Source organism: Sturnira hondurensis, unplaced genomic scaffold (genome assembly GCF_014824575.4).
Source record: "Sturnira hondurensis isolate 20B ecotype Veracruz unplaced genomic scaffold, ASM1482457v3 Scaffold0017082, whole genome shotgun sequence".
Classification (NCBI taxonomy): domain Eukaryota; kingdom Metazoa; phylum Chordata; class Mammalia; order Chiroptera; family Phyllostomidae; genus Sturnira; species Sturnira hondurensis.
In genome coordinates this window covers 2,430,887-2,449,284 of record NW_028089713.1, presented here as the reverse complement: position 1 = coordinate 2,449,284, position 18,398 = coordinate 2,430,887, and the positions used below count along the sequence as shown (strand labels likewise).

Sequence of the window (18,398 nt, the reverse complement as noted above, 5' to 3'; positions counted from 1 at the left end):
CTGTTCAGTGTCATTATATTCAACTCACAACTATGCCTGTGCTAGATACACCACTGTGGGACTCTCAGGGAGAGGGAGACAAGACCTTACCATCCAAGTAGGTGCCCCCAAGTCCCTGTGAAAACAGAGTTGCAGCTCCAAGGTGCAACTACGTGAACCAAGGCTTGCTGGCTGGAGGAAGAGTCCAACTAAGAAATAGGGCCACTGAGAGCACAAGGTATGAAAATTACAAGGATAAGCCCCATAATTTTTTCTTGCTCCACAAATTTTCCCAGCTCCAATAAGGGATTGATGGTGATTTGTCAAAGACATATGAGTCTGATGAGTAGGAGGATAAAAAGAATCTCTTCAAAAATTAGTGAGGGAGCCCTGGCTGGTGTGGCTCAGTGGACTGAGTGCCAGCCTGGGAACCAAAGGGTTGCCTGTTCCATTCTCAGTCAGGGCACATGCGTGGTTTGCAGCCCAGGTCCCCAGTCAGGGGCGCATGAGAGGCAACCACACATTGAGAGGCAACCTCACATTGAAGTTTCTTTCTTCCTCCTTTCCCTAAAGAGGAAGGAAATTAAGCAGGAGAAATAGAAGCAGAGAAAGAGTGGTGGGCCTTAAATTTGTCAGTTCAGACTGCCCTCTACTGGGAGAATTAAGTCCAATACTCTAAATAAAGTAATGTAACAGAAAAAGCTGATTTTGGTTCATGTGAATTCAGATGGGACTTTGCAACGTTAACGAATGCAAAATTATTCTCCTTAGTCTGAAGTTAACTTGTCAACTGTCTCCAATCAGGGCCTCCTCCCTCCAGTCCAGCCAGATTAATTTATTCATGCCCCCTCCACCCCCAAATTATTCACTCCCCCCCGCCCCCAAACAAAGCTTGCACTCCTCAATTTCCTTCCAGTCTTATCATTTTTTCCTGTTGTGCTTAGCTCACTGCTGTGGAAATAGTAGGTACTCAATAAGCAACTTGATGGACTAATCTGTTTGATTTTAAACAGCTGGTTTATTATCTGGAAGGAAAGAGAATATGATGTAACAAAGTCAGTGGACAGGAAAAAATACTCGAAGTCCTCATTATTCTTGCTGCTTTAACTACCTTCCTTTTTTAAAAAGTTAGGTATAATTCTTCTTATTCATAAAAAGAGAGCAAAGAGTTTTTCCTTATCTAACACAGTGTGTGTTCAAGAAATGTCTGAGTAAGTAAATGAATATCCGTCTGGCTCATTACAATTTCTTTTGTATACAACTCTGATCCTGGTTTTTTCCCCTTTCTATGAAGTTTATTGTGATGACACCGGTTAACAAAATTGTAGAGGTTTCAGATGTCTGATCATGCGTTTTTCTTGCTGAAAACTCAAAGACCACCTCCTCTCATTTTATAACCCCTGCCTTTCTGTCCATTCTCATCTTTTGCCACTCGTACTTGAATTTTCATTACTGCATTTATTACTTTATTAAAATTGTTTGCTCAATTGCCTGCCTTCTTTCCTAGTGTCATGTACCGGCGACTCTAGAGCTAGCACAGAACCTAAAGAAATAATAGATGATTGATAAATGTTTGTTCAATTAAGTCATTCCCTCCCTTTGCATTTTGGTCTGTCACTTTTAATTGTATTCACAGTGGGAAAAAGAACAGCGGTAAAATTTTAAATTTAGAAGGCATCTTACAGATCATCTAATCAGTTTCCCACATTTTGTAAATGTGGAAACCCAGGCCTGTTCAGGACCACACAATTTGTTGGTGTTTGTTCTAAAAGAATTAGACAATTATAGGAAAGAAATACCTCCACACGAGGCTGAGCTATTTTGTTGTCCATTGTGTTCAGAAGCCTCGATTTCCCAGAAAAAAAAATGAATTACCTAATCAGTCTTTGAAATGTCATAATGTTGTGTTCCACACCCTATGCATTAGGGTTGATAAAACTGATTGTAGGAAAAACTGGGCTAATTGGAAATTTTTATTCTTAATACTGCATGTTGTTCCCTCTGGTGTACACTTAGTACAAGTATTATACTAAGAAGTATTAGAAGCTTTAGAAGTATTCATCTTGTGAATCTGAGTCAAAAACTACAACTTGTCTGGAAGAGCAGGGAAAGCAAAAAATTAATACAAATCTGAATTAAAGGTGGAAAACTCCCTTTCTCTCCATGTAAATTCAGACCCACATTTCCACAGTCACTTCTATTGTCCTATATTCATGAGTCGAATGTGTTTTTCCTTCTTTAGTGCTAAGGAATGCTTATCTAACACCTACATCATTTAGTAAATGGAATAAAGTTTTCATTAAAGGGAAAGATACTGTAATCTGGTTTAGTAGAATAACCAAAGTTAAGAGGTCCTATTAGGAAGGTGATAGATGGAAGACAGAAGAATTATAACAAAAAGAGGTTGCATTTCTACATCTGAATGTTCAATGTTCAGTTTGGTTGCCCATTTTTCTGTCCTTTATTTAGTGCCATTGAGTTTTAGCGAGTTCAGTTGATACTGACAATTCATCAAACATGAAATATGAACTATGAAAGAATTTGCCCTGGTTAGTGTAGCTCAGTGGATTGAGCGCCCGCCTGTGAACTGAGGGATTGTGGTTTGATTCCCAGTCAGGGCACATGCCGGGGTTGCAGGCCAGTTCCCGGCAGGGGACGATCGAGAGGCAATCATACATTGATATTTCTCTCCCTCTCTCCTTCCCTTCCCCTCTAAAGATAAATGAATAAAATAAAATAAAATAAAATAAAAGAATTTGAAGGACACATGCTTTAAATAAATGGAGAAAAATGGAAAAGCGAACTTTGTTTTTAGCTCCCTCAAAAAGATACTTTAAACATAATTAAAACCTAAATTTAGTTTTTTTAGAAAAACAATTTATTAGAGTTATACCAAGTAAAAAAAAAAAAACAGAAGGTTGTATGTAAATGCCCGGATAGCTCAGTCGGTAGAGCATCAGACTTTTAATCTGAGGGTCCAGGGTTCAAGTCCCTGTTCGGGCGTTCTCTTTTCGCCCGCCCCTTTCTGCAGTTACCAGCTGAGTGTGTATTTATTTTAAGTTGAAGTCATTTCAGATAAATTGTTGGGTGGGGGAGAAGTGATTATGTAAAATTACTTAATTTCCTGGTGAGTGTGGAGGTTTTGCAGGGCGGTTTCTCAGCAAAAAGTAATCTTTTTTTTTTCAGATTACTAATAATCGAGAAGGGCAAAAGATATGAAAATGCAACGAACTTGCTTGCTTGAAACAAAAAAATAAGCCGAAAAACAGAGCGCCCGAACAGGGACTTGAACCCTGGACCCTCAGATTAAAAGTCTGATGCTCTGCCGACTGAGCTATCCGGGCTCTTGCAGAAACCCTGCACTCTTGTAAACCCTTACATAAAAATAAGGAATCTTGCATGATAGACTCCTCCCACCTGTATTTTTGTGACACTTGTTTTAAACTCCAAAAAGTTCGGGATTCATTTGCCAGAGGAAAATACGAGATGAGTTACGATTGTGTTTTTCGAGCTCCCGTGTCCTTGCCTGCGCTGCCGCGATGGCCTCCTGAACTGCGCGACCCAGCCGCCACCGGTCGGGCCACCGCTGGTAATACAGTAGCGAGCCCCGTGGGGGCGCCGCACCGGACCCGCTGCGTCAGGCCGAGGGCGGGAGCTAACGATCCACACAGTGTCCAGAGACAAAGGAATTTCTGCCTTTCTTGAATCAATCTTTTTAAATGTGTGGGGACTATCCACGGAGCAGCTGGCACGGCATATAAATATCTGAGGTATAAACTGTCCCCTGAATTCCCCCAACAGTGTGGCTACCCACACAACGCCCCCACAGTGAAGCTCCTCGCGCCCTGCCACCACCCCAGCGTGGACGCCCAGGTTAACCTCTGCCTGGACATCGTCAAGGACAAGTGGCCTGCCCAGCATGACGTCAGGACGATCCTGCTGTCCATCCAGAGCCTGTTACGTACGAGAAGCCATCTTCGACAGTCGCGGTTGAACACACGTGCTGCCCAACTCTGGCAAATCCCCATGCGTTTGAAAAGTACCTACAAGAAACCTATGCAAAGCAGGTCTCCAGCCAAGCGCCCTGACCCAGCCTATCCCGCCTCTCTCTTTGTGCTTTTTATTTTTTCCTTAAATGATTTTATCCTTGCCTTGATTTCTGTACAGCACTCTGTATCTTCAGCTGTGTTGTGGTATTTGTTTTGTTTGTTAAATTAAGTCCCTGGTTGAGACCCTGTGATGAATGTATTAAATAAATACACTTTTGGTTTAAAACATACACACACGACCTAAATCATGCACCTCTCACCAGCATTACCAGCTAATTCATAATTGTGAGATATTTATGTGCCCACTAACTATTATTAGGTAGGCTTCTTTGATTTGTAATCTCTCTAATAAGTACAGGATTAAGAGAATGACACTGTATATACCACTTCTGAAGTGCTGCATTGATGTCTGGCCTATTATACTATTGACAGTAGGATGGATATGAGTTCTCTAACCTACCCTACAACAGGTAAAAAAAAATAATGAGTCTAAGAGAATACAAATATACTGTTCTGAAACTATAGTGTTCAACTGTGTAGTATAAAGTAGGAGAAAGGACCCTGCAGCCTGACAGTGAGATTGTCTTGTAAGTAATTCTAAGTGAAGCAAACCCTAGAGGAGTTCACCAGCAGTGACCTAGGGGGTAAAAACCCTATTAAGCCAGAGGCTGGAAAGCCAACCACCAATAGAGAGAGATGTTTTTGATTTTGGCATCTGAAAGCTGTTCTCTTGTCCACAGCCTCTAGTATCTGAGCACTCCTGCTTTGGGGCTGGGGTTGAGAAATACCCACCATGGAGCTGGGAGTAAGACAAGAAGGGTTTTTGTTAGCTGATGTTGCTTTCCTTTAATTCCATCTGCTTAATTCCAACCGCTTTTGCAGTGATTGCTCTGGTCCAGCAATTCTGCTTTTGGAAATCTGTCCTAAAGAAATAAATAATCAACAATCGAAGTTCGATTCCCAGTCAGGGCACATTCCTGGGTTGCAGGCTAGTTCCCAGCAGGTGATGCACAAGAAGCAACCATACATTGATGTTTCTCTTCCTCTCTCCTTCCCTTCCCCTCTAAAGATAAATAAATAAAATATTTTTTTAAAAAAAGAAATAATCAGAGATGTACAAAAAGACCTGATTATGGGAGATATTGTCACAGCATTTTGATTGGAAAAAATTGGAAAAGACATAAATGGCTATAAAAATTATGGTACAGCTTTAATATAAAATGTTATACAGCCATTAATAATTGTGTTATAGAAGAATACAATTTGGGGAAAATTCAAAATATTGTTAAGTTAGGAAATATTTCAAATCATTTTTTAAAGAGGTGCATTGAAAAGCTAAAAGGATAAATACTTCTACATAAAGCCTGGGTTCTGAAGGTAGGTGCCCCTGTTTGAATCCTTACTATCACTATGTGATCTTGAACAAGCTACTTGTCTGTTTCAGGATGACAGGATGATTGTGAGAATTATATGAGATAGTTACATAAATTATTTAGAACAGTGACTGATAACATAATAAGCATTGATACAGTCAAAGATTTACTGGCAAAACATTATTTACAATAGCCAAGATATGGGAGCAATCTAAGTGTCCATCAATACATGATTAGGTAAGGAAGATGTGGTACATATACATAATGGAATATTACTCAGCCATAAAAAGAATGAAATTTTAGCATTTGTGACAACATGGGTGGATCTAGATGCTATTATGCCAAGTGAAATAAGTCAGGCAGAGATAGACAAATACCTTATTATTTCACTTACATTTGGAATCTAAAGAACAAAATAAGTGAGCAAATGAAACAGAAACAGACTCATAGATACAGAGAACAAACTGTGGGTTCCCAGACAGTAGGGGGTTGGGAGGCTAGGTAAAAAAGTTGAAGTGATTAAGAAGTACTAATCGGTAGTTGCAAAATAGTCCCATGAATGTAAAATATACCACAGGGAATATAGTCAATAATACTGTCCTAAGTCTGTATGAGTACTAAACTTATTGTGTGGAATCACTTGGTAAGTTATATGAATGTCTAACCACACCTGAAACTCATATAAAATAATATTGAATGACAACTGTATTTGATAAATAAAAAAATAAAGATGCAAAGAAGGGAAAAAAGTCTTACTGGCAAAGATGTAACAGTAACAGACTCTATGACTTCTCCTATTTCTATTACTCTCTGACACTATCCACCCTTCAACAAATGCTTAACATATTTTTTAAAAATTAATTGTTTTTATTGAGGTATAATTGACATATAATATTAGTTTTAGATGTACAAATAGTAATTCAATATTTGTATTTATTGTAAAATGATCACTACAATAGGTCTAGTTAACATGTCACCAGTTACAATTTCCCCTTTGAAAGCATTTAAGATTTTCTTTCAGCAATCTTCAAATATGCAATACAGTGTTATTACCTATAGCCATCATTCTATATATGAGGCTTGACTTATTTCACTGCAGGGAGATACAGAGAATTTAGAAAGCTGGCAATATTGGGTTAATTCTAGGCAAAAGGAATAACTTTATCCCTTAAACATTGGGTGACTATTAAAAGTTGGCTCATTAATGTTCCAATTTCCCACTCAAAGGAGCTCACATTAGATTTGTTCTACTCATGATACATTAAAAATAACAAAGACTACTACATTAAGTGTTGTCTATAAGAATCACATCAACAGACCTAATCATCTACTCAGAGCTAATGGTAGAATGGTTTCCATGATAAAATTGGCTGTGTGCAGATGGGATATTAGGGATATTAAACTGCCTTTTCTTTCTTCAAAACCTTTGATTCTTTCCTACTACTTATTGAATAACATGTGAAACATTTTTCCCTCCCTCACCTGAGGACATGCTTTAAGCGAGAGAGGAAGGGAGAGAAACATTGATGTGAGAGAGAAACACTGATTGTTTGCCTCTTGTACCAGGGGTTGAAACACAACTTAGGTATGTGCTCTAACCAGGAATCCAACCCACAACCCTTTGGTTACAGGACAATGCTTCAACTAATTGAGCCACACTGGCCAGGGCACACATCGAACTTTCTGTAACAGTTTGTAAATCCTCTCCAACCTGGCCCCAGCCTAATATACTAGCATTCCAAACCAGTGCCATTGAATAGAAATACAATGCAAACTACATGTGTCATTTAAAATTTTCTAGTAGCCACATTTTAAAAAGTAAAAAGAAATAGGTGAAATTAATTTAAATATATTTTATTTGACCCAATATATCAAAATATTATTTTGATATATAATCAATATGGAACATTATTAATCAATATGGAACATTATTAATATTGATATATAATCAATAAGGAACATTATTAATGAGATATTTTGTATTATTATTTTTTCTACAGTTTGTTGATCTGATGTGTATTTTACACTTCCAGCACATCTCAATTCAGACTACCACATTTCAAGCCACATATATTGTTAAAAATATTTCATATAGCATATTGTTATATATGGCTTGAAATATTGGACTGTGTTGTTATATTGGACTGTGTGATTCAACACAATGTCAATCTTCTACACAACATTCAACACTTCAAGCAAAGCAGACTCTTCTCAGTTTCAAGACTGTGTCTTCTAATTCTTCATCCCTCTTCTCTCCTCATTATTTATGCTGTGCTTCTTCAAACTACATCTCTTGAAATCCTATTCATTTTTTAAGGCCCAACTCAAATGATACCTCTGCCACAAAACTTTCGATGATGACGTTAATAGGAAGGAAAGTTAAATCAAGAGACTATAGACACATTCAGTTTATAGATTCAGTAATAGAGTCATACATTTATTATTCACATTGAAAGAAATAAAACTGAGCCCTGGCCAGTTATCCCAGTTGGTTAGAGCATCATCCCCGCACAATACACCAAGGTTGTGGGTTCTATCCCTGGTCAGGGCCTGTATCCACGTTTCTCTCTCCCTTTTTCTCTTTCTACAAAAATTTAAAATAAAATTGAATCTTACATGTACAAATGTCAGTTCAAGTGAATTAAAGGCTGAAGTGTGAAAAGCAAATGTTAGAATTTACTTAGCTGAATTTTGTTATTTAATAGTCACATTGTTAGAAAATCAAAAGTTATAGGCAGACTGCGGCGAGGGGTGGGGGGTGGTGGTGGTGGTGGTGGTCAGAGACCCTAACCCTGCACTGTTGTTTAAGGGTCAACTGTAGTTGAAGTCTCTAAGGGGATTTTTTTGCCTGCAGAAAATCAAAGGAGAGAGTCAGGGACGGGAGGTGGCAGCTGTCTTCAAATAACTGAGTAGTATTCATATTGGAAAGAATGAAGCCTTACTCTTTTCTAAAGTGCGGAACTGAAACAAATAGAAATTTGTTCAGAAAATCCTCTAACATGTATAATCATTCTAAAGTAAAATGAGATATTTGGGGGAGGTAATGGCCTTCGGCAGCAGCAGAGGTTGAAGATGACCCATTTGAGGGGTTTGTTGAAGCTACTTTTATATTGGAAGAGATCGCTACAACCTGGGTGTGTGAGCGCAATAAGCCCCATTTCGTTGTTCTTTGCCTTTAGCATTTACCACCTATCTGGAAGTGGTTCGAGTCCATTTGTCTTATCTCCCCCAATTAGCTACAACACTAGGCGCCGTTTCCCTCTTTCGGGATTAAGAATGAAGAACGCCGAGGAACACAGAGAGGAGCGTTTTTCTCAGGAGCTGAAGCCGGCTTTTGAGGACGCCATTACGTCTCTTCCCTTTCAGTTTTTTGATCTCCTGGGACACGGCTGCAGATGTCACAAGACCTCGCAATCTCCTGAAACGTCCGCTCTCGGGCCCTCGCAAGTCTCAGTCACCCAGGCTCGGGCTCGTCCTCCTGACCGGGCCCTGCCTACTCTGTGGTGGGGAGCGGCCCTCCTCTCTAGCCCCCAGTTCACCATCTATGGTTGCCGGAGGCCTCCCCGGAAGCTCCCCTGTGAGACAGATTCTGGCGGCCGGAAATTGCGCTCTCAGTGCTGGCAGTTTCGAGTTGCCGCCGATCCCGCCGGACCTTTGACATCCTCTTCCCCACGGGCTCGGCGTGAGAGCGGCTCGTGGAGCGCTAAGGTGTGGTTCTTGGGTCAGGAAGAGGGGAGCGGGCGGGGGAGGGCGGCGTGGCAGCGCGGCCGTGTGGCCGGTTGTTCGCGCCCCAGAGCTGGGGGAGCGGGCGGGAGCAGCCTGCGGCGTGGGTGGCGGCCTTGGGACAGTCACCCATGGCGGAAACAGGGCTGGTGGGGAAACGGTTGAGAGGTCGGGACCCACCGAAGATGAAAATGGAGGTGCGTGACCTAGTGTCTCTCCCCCAAGAGGTTACAAACCTAATGAAATAGCCGGATTGGCGATGTTCAACAGGATGCAGAATTTGAGGAATAGTGAGGCACTTTGGAGAGAAAAAAGTACGCGAGAGGAAGCAGGGAAGGGAAGGGAGGACGAGGAAGATTTAAGGTAGCAATTTTCGGAAGGGCTATGGGTCATGTGTGGCAGAGGCACGTGGTGCTTGTTTGAAGAATGCTCATTTTGGGGACACATCCAGACATCCTCAAGCAATATCAGGGAGCTTGTATTGCTTGGGAATATGTATTTTAATCAGCGCAGCTCACTCTCCCCTCGGTTGAAGTATGAAAGCCATTTTTTTTTTTTACTTTATCTTTAGAGGGGAAGGAAAGGAGAGAAGTATCAATGCCTCTAGTGCGTCTCCCGCTGGGGAACTGGCCTGCAACCCAGGCATGTGTCCTGACTGGGAATCGAACTGCGATACTCTGGTTCGCAGGCCCGCACTCAGTCCTACGCCAGCCAGGGCTGAAAGTCACTGTTTTAAAGCGACATCCGAAGAAAATGCTGCTGTTGTTTTCCTCATCTGTGCTGGGCAGATCACAACTTTTTATAGTCTTAAAACTGCAAATAGTGTGTGCCTAATTAAAAAGAAATGCACACAATACAGAAGTGTGTGGCGTTAATCCACCGTCCCTGTTTTCCTCCTCAAGCTAGCTACTGTTAACTGCCTGGTGTTATATCCCTCTGAACTTTTCTACACACACATTTTAAACAGTAGTGGGACCATTTTGTATGTATGCACCTTAAGTTTTTCAGATAATGTCAGGGGCAGCTTTACATAAAATATACATGGAATATTGTCTGTTGGGTTGTACAACAGTTTCTTTAAACAATTCCCCATTGATGGGTTTTTAGATTGTTTCCTGGCGTGTTATTGGTTTTGCAAACTGCTAGAGGATATACTCTTATACACTTCATCTTTGTACGTGTGTAGGCAGACTTAGTAAGAACTAAAAAGTTGGAATAGTGTTTTTTTTTTAACAAGAAAAAGTTGTTTTTGTTAACTTTTGTTAAAAAAATTCAAGTAAATTTGAAGCTCTAATTGGCTTTAAGTGATTCATGAATTGGGCAACATCCCATCTAGCTACTAGAAGGGAGCTCTTGGGGTTGTGCAAAAATAGGAAGAAGGGTGTAGCAAGGGAAAGGAAGAATTAGTTTGTAAATATATTTTTTTTTTACAGTTGGCATACAGGCAGGATTGGTTTTGAGCCAAGACACCTTTTCTTTTGGGGAAGAAAATGGAAGGGTTTTTATCATGCAGATTACCTCTTTCCATGGAGGAATGGAGAGGGTCCACATTGACTAGTATTTGACCAGAAAATTTGAGGTTGATTAAGATTACATTTCTGGGCCCTGGCTAGGATAGCTCGGTGGATTGAGCGCGGGCCTGCGAACCACATGATCGAGGTTCGGTTCCCAATCAGGAGTTCCCAGCAGGGGACGCACAAGAGGCAACCATGCATTGATATTTCTCTCCTTCTCTCCTTCCCTTCCCCTCTAAAGATAAATAAATAAAATCTTTAGTAAAAAAAAAGATTACATTTCTGGAGAGGCAGAAACTGAAGTTTGATCTGGTATTAAATCTATTGACAGGTTTGGTATCATGGACTTGTAGCACAGGCCCATTTTGGGCCCGTTATTTATTTGTTTATTTTAACACTCGTGTATTTAAGTGAAAGAATCCAGCCAACAGTGTTTAATAGAGATCCTGAGGGTTTTAAAGAATTGGTAAGAATGCTTAGTTCTCCTAATTTCTGACAAGTTTTTATTTTAATTCTTAAAGTCACAGTTGTCTTCGGAGGTAGAGATTTGAAGATGGGGTGTAGGAGTTTCTTGAACTAAGTAACAAAAAAACCCACTCTTTCATCATCCTGATGAATAGGACTGTTCTTGCTCTCCATGATTTCAGTGTAGTAGGAGACACACATAAAAATATAAATGTAATGTAGTCTTTTATGAGATTTGCTCTGGTGTTATCAGCCTCCCTTGGGTCAGGAAGCCTTCACCAAGGAGGTGACTTTTGACCTGGGTGTGATAATTTTTGAGAACAGAAAATAGGCATAGAAGAGGAGAAAAGACTGGTGCTAAGGCAGTGGCTTTCAAACATTTCAACCACGACTGCCACTCGAAAATACTTTTTATATTGTGACTCAGTATACATTGGAAGGGTGATGGCTAAGAGCTCTGGCTCTGCAGACCATGATTTTTGGCAAGTTATTTTCTTCTTCTGCTTCAGTTCCTTTTCTGAAAAAGAAGAAATAATGTATCTACCTCTTAGGATCTCTATAAGGGTTAAGTTATTGTATATAAAGTGTTTTAAAATGTGCCTGACACAAAGGTGATTAATTGTTAGGTATCTACTGTTTTCAATTAATAGGAACAGGTTCCAAAGAGCAAACTTACCATTGTTACTCACTTTTCTTTTTTTTTAAGACTTTATTTATTTCTAGAGAAAGGGGAAGGGAGGGAGAGAGGGAGAGAAATATCAATCAGTTGCCTCTCATGTGCCCCCTACTGGGGACCTGGCCCACAACCCAGGCATATGCCGTGCCTGGGAATCGAACTGGTGACTCTTCGGTTTGCAGGCCAACACTCAACCCACTGAACCACAGCAGTTAGGGCGCACTTATGATTTCTTTAATGGAGGGGAGGTGTTAAGACCAGTGGGGTGGTTACAATTTATAGTTTGAAAACAATATAAAAACACTGAGAGGCTAGTGGGATAAGAGTTAGAAAACTTAAAGAAGTTGAGTTCATTGTTCATTATGGTACATGTTGAGTGGTGAGGTGGAGACTTGGAGCAGAGTACCAAGATGAAATGAAGAGTAAGTTGGAGACATAGTAAAAGCTTATGTACACATCCCTGGTGCGGTGGCTGAGTTTTAGGAAATGGGAGTGCCTGCTGCCTTAGCTCTACATTTAGAATAGTCCTGTACTCTTCAACTGCCCTGAAAAACCAAGGTACTTTGGTCAGCCGTTGGTTATTTTGGGTTCTGCTGTGTTGTGGAATGATGAGGGAGAGTCCTTTTGAAAGCAGGCAGACAAAACTGCACCCCTAGCCTGGTAGCTCAGTTGGTTGGAGCCTTGTCCCAATAAGCCAAGGATGTGGGTCAGGGCACATACAAGAAGCAACCAATGAATTTGTAAGTAAGTGGAACAATAAATCTATGTTTCTCTCTTTAAAAAAAATTTTTGAAAAAACCTGCAAAGAGAACTTTCTTTCCTCATTTCTTTTAAAAGCAGGCATATTCTTTTCAGCTGTCTAGATTCATTCCTAGCTTTATTATTAAATGGAGAGAAACACATCCCCACAGAGCCAAGGCAGTATAAGTTAGGGATGCTGATTATTTTAGTGTAACTGGAATATTTTCCAAGAGTACCAGTTTTTCCAGATAAATACAGAGAATTTTTGTTATTGTTTTCCCTGCATTGGTGTGTACCATTCAATAAGGTAATTTATTTAAAACAATAACCTATTAAGCAAATTATAGATGTGTTATTTTACCTTTAAACATACAGGGATGTTATCTCTTAATTGGATCAGGAGTTTTACAAAAATTACCACAGTGCCTTTCTACTACAATCAACAGTTTCTTAATAGTATTGCATACCTAGTAAATAACTAAAAATTTACTGATTTTTAGGGGGAAAAGACAGTTTATAGATGACACATTGTATTAGGTTTATGTTTTTGTAATGTCCATACCCTCAACCATACCCTCTAGCCCAGGTCCTGTGGAATTTCTTACATTTTTGATTTGGCAAATTGCCTGCTTTTAGTATTTACTCATTCCTCTACCTTCCATTTTTCCTTCGAACAGGTAGTTAGCAGTTAGATTTAGTGTTGGGAACTGCCCTGCCTGGTTTCAGAAGCTGTAACCCCCCCCATGGCTAAGGCTGAGTGAGAGGCCTTGGGACCCTAAGCTACTAAGGAGATAAAGCTCATATTCCTGGCAGGAGCACCACTGCCTTTGCCCCCTTTACTTCACCCTGCCGGCCCCTAGTGCGTGACTGGTTAGCCAGTGATGGGTAAGATTCCTCAAGGGAGGGACGGCCTAAGACAGGCATGGTCATGAGGGGGCCTCAGGGAAGGATTTGGGGGGCTGTGGAGAAAGTGGGTGATGGACCCTCATCCCTCAGCTTGACATAGCCAGAGTCCTCGTTCTGTCTGCAAGAAGTCTCCTAATATCTTGGCTGCTTTACTTCCCCTACCTGACTTAAGCCTGAAACAATGCTGGAGGTGGGTGCGGCCCTGTGCTGGAAATGGCTGTTCCCAGGGGCAATGAGGTTTAAGAAAGAATGCATAAAATCCTGTGAAACCTGCTTTGTTAATACGCTCAGTTTAAATGATAAGGGTCCAAGCCTGAAATGAGTCTGTTTCCCCAAAGTTTTATGGCCCTTTAGCTATTTGACCCTGACTCAAAATAGGTCCTCAGAGTCCTTTGAAGGGTATATACTTGATCATTACTGCCTGACAATGACTGATGAGCTTTCCATATATGCCCTGTATTCGTATGCAGATTAAAGCCAATAAAAGCCTGTCAAGGCAAGGGTTGGGGTGCTCTCCTCTTCAAATAGTGGCTGAGGCACTCTGAGGTGCTCTCCTCTTGAGAGAGTGGCCTGTCCCTTTTCCTCCATAGGGCTCAGTGGTCCATGTAAATTTGTCTCATCTTAGCCTAAACACTGCGGACACTGGGCTGGAGTCTGTGTCAGTGTAGAAGCTTGATTAAATTTGGACTGGGGGGCAAGAATACTTAATAGGAGGTAGGGGGTGCTTCCTATTGCTTCATATCAGGAAGTAAGGAATCTGTGAATAACCTTTTTTATTTTTATGTGTGTGGTTTTTAAAAGAATCTTTACCCGAGGACATGCTCATTGATTTTAGAAAAAGAGGAAGGAGGGAGAGAGAGTGATGAAAAAAACACTGATATGATGGAACTTCAACTTAGTCATGTGCCCTGAGCAGGAATCGAACCTGTGACCTTTTGGTTAGAGGACTCTGCTCTAAACAGGTCACAGTGGCCCAGAGCTAAATGAGATAAATTTGATCAGTGGGTTAAATACTAAATGCTAAGCTTGCTCCATGTGTTTTAAAATTCCTCTTCCCCTAGCTTTCACATCAGTGGCTTTAGTATCTATTAATGATTGTTGAGGTGGTGACATTTGACCTGAGATTTGAAGAGTTTAAGATGAGTCAGTCTTGTACAGAACTCACAGTTCTCAAATGAAGGAACTTCATTAAAGCAGGAAGCAAAGTTCTGCTTGAGAAGCCAAAAGGTCAGTGTGGCTGGGACGCAGGGAACATGGGAAAGAACAGTGTAAGTGGAAAGACTGGCAAGGTGCTGAGGGGCTAGACTCAGCTGTTTATTTTATTTTATTTTTATAATATTTTATTTATTTATCTTTTTAGAGGGGAAGGGAAGGAGAGAGGAAAGAAACATCAATGTATGGTTGCTTCTCGTGCACCCCCTGCAGGGAACTGGCTCCTGCCGGAAACTGGCCTGCAACCCAAGCATGTGCCCTGACTGGGAATCGAACCGCGATCATCTGGTTTGCAGGCCCGTGCTCAATCCACTGAGCTACACCAGCCAGGGCTCAGCTGTTTATTTTTAAAGGAGTAGCAAGCTATGGAGCTTGCAGTGTAGGATTGGTCCACCCCACCCCCGCCCCACTTTGTTTTGGTTTTTAATCTTGGCTATAATGTGGAGTTTGGATTGAAGTGGGGTTAGAGGGACCATTTACAAGTCTGTTGCAGTGATGTAGGCAAAAAATAACTCTTTTTGCTTTGGGGACATTGTCATGAAGTTGAAGAGAAGATGGTGGTTTTGACAGATTTAGGAGTTGACATCTGTAAGGTTTGATGATGTGATAATGGTGGGGGAGGGAGAGATCAAGATAACAGAACTTTCTAGTTTGCACAAATGAATGAAAGGACACTTGACCCTTGAATAATGTTAGTGGAGGTCAGGGGTACTGACCTCCCACCCAGTTAAAAATCCACATATAACTTTGACTCCCCCAAACTTAACTGCTAATACATACTGTTGGCTGGAAGCCTTACGGTAACTTAAATAGTTAACATAATTTGTGTGTTATATGTATTATACACTATAATCTTACAGTAAAGTAAGCTAGAGAAAAGAAAGTGTTATTAGGAAAATTATAAGGAAGAGGAAATGCATTTACAGTGATTTATTTATTGTGGGGTAAGCAGAACCATTCAATCAAACCTGTAATGAAAAAAGATAAGCTTTTTGACTTGGGCAAGTTTTTTTACTTTTTTAAGCCTGTTTTCTTTTTTAGGGAATAAGTAACAATATCTAACCATGCTGTACTCAAAAGAGATTCCAGGCCCTGGCCTGGTAGCTCAGTTCACTAGAGTGTGGTCCGGATGCACTGGGGTTGCTCGTTAGATCCCCATTCAGGACACACAAGAACCAACCAATGAATGCATGAATAAGTGGAACAATAGCTTGATGTTTCTCTCTCTTAAATGAAGATAAATTAAAGAAATAAGTAAGTGGAAAGAGATTCCAAGTGGAAAAGGAACAAGATCTTGCTTGGGATTCAGAGTCCATCAACTGACTTTGTTTTCTCATGTATGTCCTTGAACAGTATCTTTGCTCATGTTGTTTTTCCCCCCATTTTTTCCAGTGTTGTTCCATTTGAAAATCTACTCCTGTCTCCATTCCTTCTTATTTGTCCTCTGCCTTGCAGTCAAAAGTAATTTGTTCTGCTCTGAAATTCCATGGCTCTTAAATCAGTGTTTTTTTAATGGTACAGCACTTTCTGCTGGTGTTAAAGCCAGTAAGCATGAGGAGAGTAGGACAAACTGGAATGTTAAATACATTCATATATTTCAATTACAATAAATGGACTAAATTAACCAGTTAAAGATATGATTTGACAATTTGGATTTAAAAATCCTAAGTCCAGATATATGCTTCTTATAAGGTGTTCACCAGAAGATTAAAGGCATGCAAAAATTGAAAGTAAAAAAATTAGGAAAATACAAACCTGGAAATACTAACTAAAAGAAAGCTGTCCTGACTATACTAATAAAAGTTAAAATATACTTTAGTACAGAATATCTTAACTGGGATGAAAAATATCACTATATAATAATAATCACTATATAATGAGTTTACCAAAAAGAATCAAGCAATTTAAAGCATGTATGTGTCTGATTAAAAGAAATTTAAATAAAGGAAACACAATTGGTTAGAACTACACTGGGATAAATGGACAAGTCACCAACATAGTAGGAGATTTCATTACATCTCTCTTCATAATTATTTGTAGGTTGAGCTGACAAATTAGGAGATATATAAGATTGTAGAAAAACAATAAGTTTAACCTAATGAACATAGAGTTTTTTGCAAGCATACATTACAGGTTACAGAATTGATCAACTAGATCAGTGATTTTCAACTGATGTGCTACAAGAATTTTTAAAGCATCCAGTAGATAACTATTCAGTCAGGGACACTGACCTCTTTTACTGACCTCTATAGATTGTCACATTAAAAAATTATGCCTTTTTTTGTTAGGTTGGCAAAAACTATATTTTTTGGTGTGCTGCTTGCTACAGAATTTTAGAAACTCATTTATGTGTGCCATGAGATGATAAAGGGTGAAAATCACTGAACTAGACAGACCATGGTGAAAGCCATGAGTGATCTATTGTGGTACGACTTTACAAAGGCCATGGTGTTACTAGGAGAGAATGTTTTTCAGCTTCATTATAAATTTTTTTTCAAAAAGGTTCTATTTACTTATTTTTTAGAGAGAGGGAAAGGATGAGAGAAAGGGAGAGAAACATCAGTGTGTGGTTGGTTGCCTCTCATGTGCCCCTCCGCCAAGGGGCCTGGCCCGCAACCCAGGCATGTGCCCCTGCTGGGAATCAAACCAGCAACCCTTTGGTTCACAGGCCGGCACTTTGTCCACTGAGCCACACCAGCCAGGGCTCAGCTTCATTATAATCTTATGAAACCATCATTGTACATTTGATCCATTGTTTACCAAAACATCCTTATGTGGCACATGAAACAACTCATGGAATATTATACAAGTCAAAATAAATGAAAAAGTGTGCTCCAGCATGGATGAGCTTTGAAAACATTATGCTAAGTGAAATAAGTCAGACACAAAAAGAAAAATATTGCATGATTTTACTTATATGAACTACCTAGAATAGGCATATTCATAGAGACAAAATAGGATTGTGGTTAGCAGGGTCAAAGGGAGAGGAATATTGGGGAGGTGATTGTTTAATGAATGGAGTTTCAGTTTGGGGTGATGAAAAAGTTCTGGAGATGGATGGATAGTGGTATTGGTGTACAACATTGTTAATGTTCTTAATGTCACTGAATTGTACACCTAAAAACGGTAAATTTTATGTTTTATATATGTGTGTATATATACATAGTTTACCACAATAAATATTTTTAAAGGACTGAAGTGACAGTACAGTAAAAATTATTTTAGTGAAACAATTGTTAAAGTTACATGTAACGTACCTACTTTAAAAAAATTAAAGACAACCAAACCACTCACACACAGATACTTTTTAGGATTCCATTTTGATGCACTAAAATTCACAAAAAGAAAAGGAAGTAAAGCAAAACTTAGGATTCAGGATGATTGTTGGTGGGAGTCTGGGGAAGTGGGGTGAGAAATATTGTGGTTGTAGCCCTAGTTTGTGGGTGCTTATTGACTTTAAAAAGAATCAAAAGCAGGTCAGGTTAGACTGACCTGCTTCAGGTTAGATGAACAGTTAGACTATGTCTTGAAGGAAAGGATTGTGGTTAATTCTATGCACTTGAGGTGTAAAGGGAAACGCTAAGTGTAAGAGTTCTGAGTTTGAAATCTTGACTCTAGCAATTTAGGAATTGTGTGTTCTTTGACAGATAACAACCTTATGCTTCTCTTGCCTTATGTAAAATAAAATATTACCTACGTCATAGGGTTATTTGAATATTAAATGGGTTTATATATGTGCCTGGTACAGAGTAATCTCTAA

General features: G+C 39.9%; 1 protein-coding gene, 2 non-coding genes and 1 pseudogene across 4 annotated transcripts in view; 3 read left to right on the top strand and 1 right to left on the bottom strand.

Annotated features, from left to right (window-relative positions):
• The first annotated feature begins 312 nt into the window (after positions 1–312).
• On the top strand, positions 313–4,067 carry LOC119001724 (ubiquitin-conjugating enzyme E2 C-like; annotated as a pseudogene).
• Positions 2,910–2,982, top strand: TRNAK-UUU (transfer RNA lysine (anticodon UUU)). The gene has a single exon. It is a non-coding gene; the product is annotated as a tRNA-Lys (tRNA).
• Positions 3,251–3,323, bottom strand: TRNAK-UUU (transfer RNA lysine (anticodon UUU)). The gene has a single exon. It is a non-coding gene; the product is annotated as a tRNA-Lys (tRNA).
• A 4,908-nt stretch (positions 4,068–8,975) lies between the features above and the next one.
• The window catches only part of MDM4 (MDM4 regulator of p53), a 38,524-nt gene continuing 29,101 nt past the window's right edge, over positions 8,976–18,398 (top strand). For both annotated transcript variants that reach the window (XM_037067226.1, XM_037067225.1), the window contains exon 1: positions 8,976–9,109. The gene's annotated coding sequence lies outside the window, so the exon portion shown is untranslated. The remainder of the gene's footprint in view (positions 9,110–18,398) is intronic.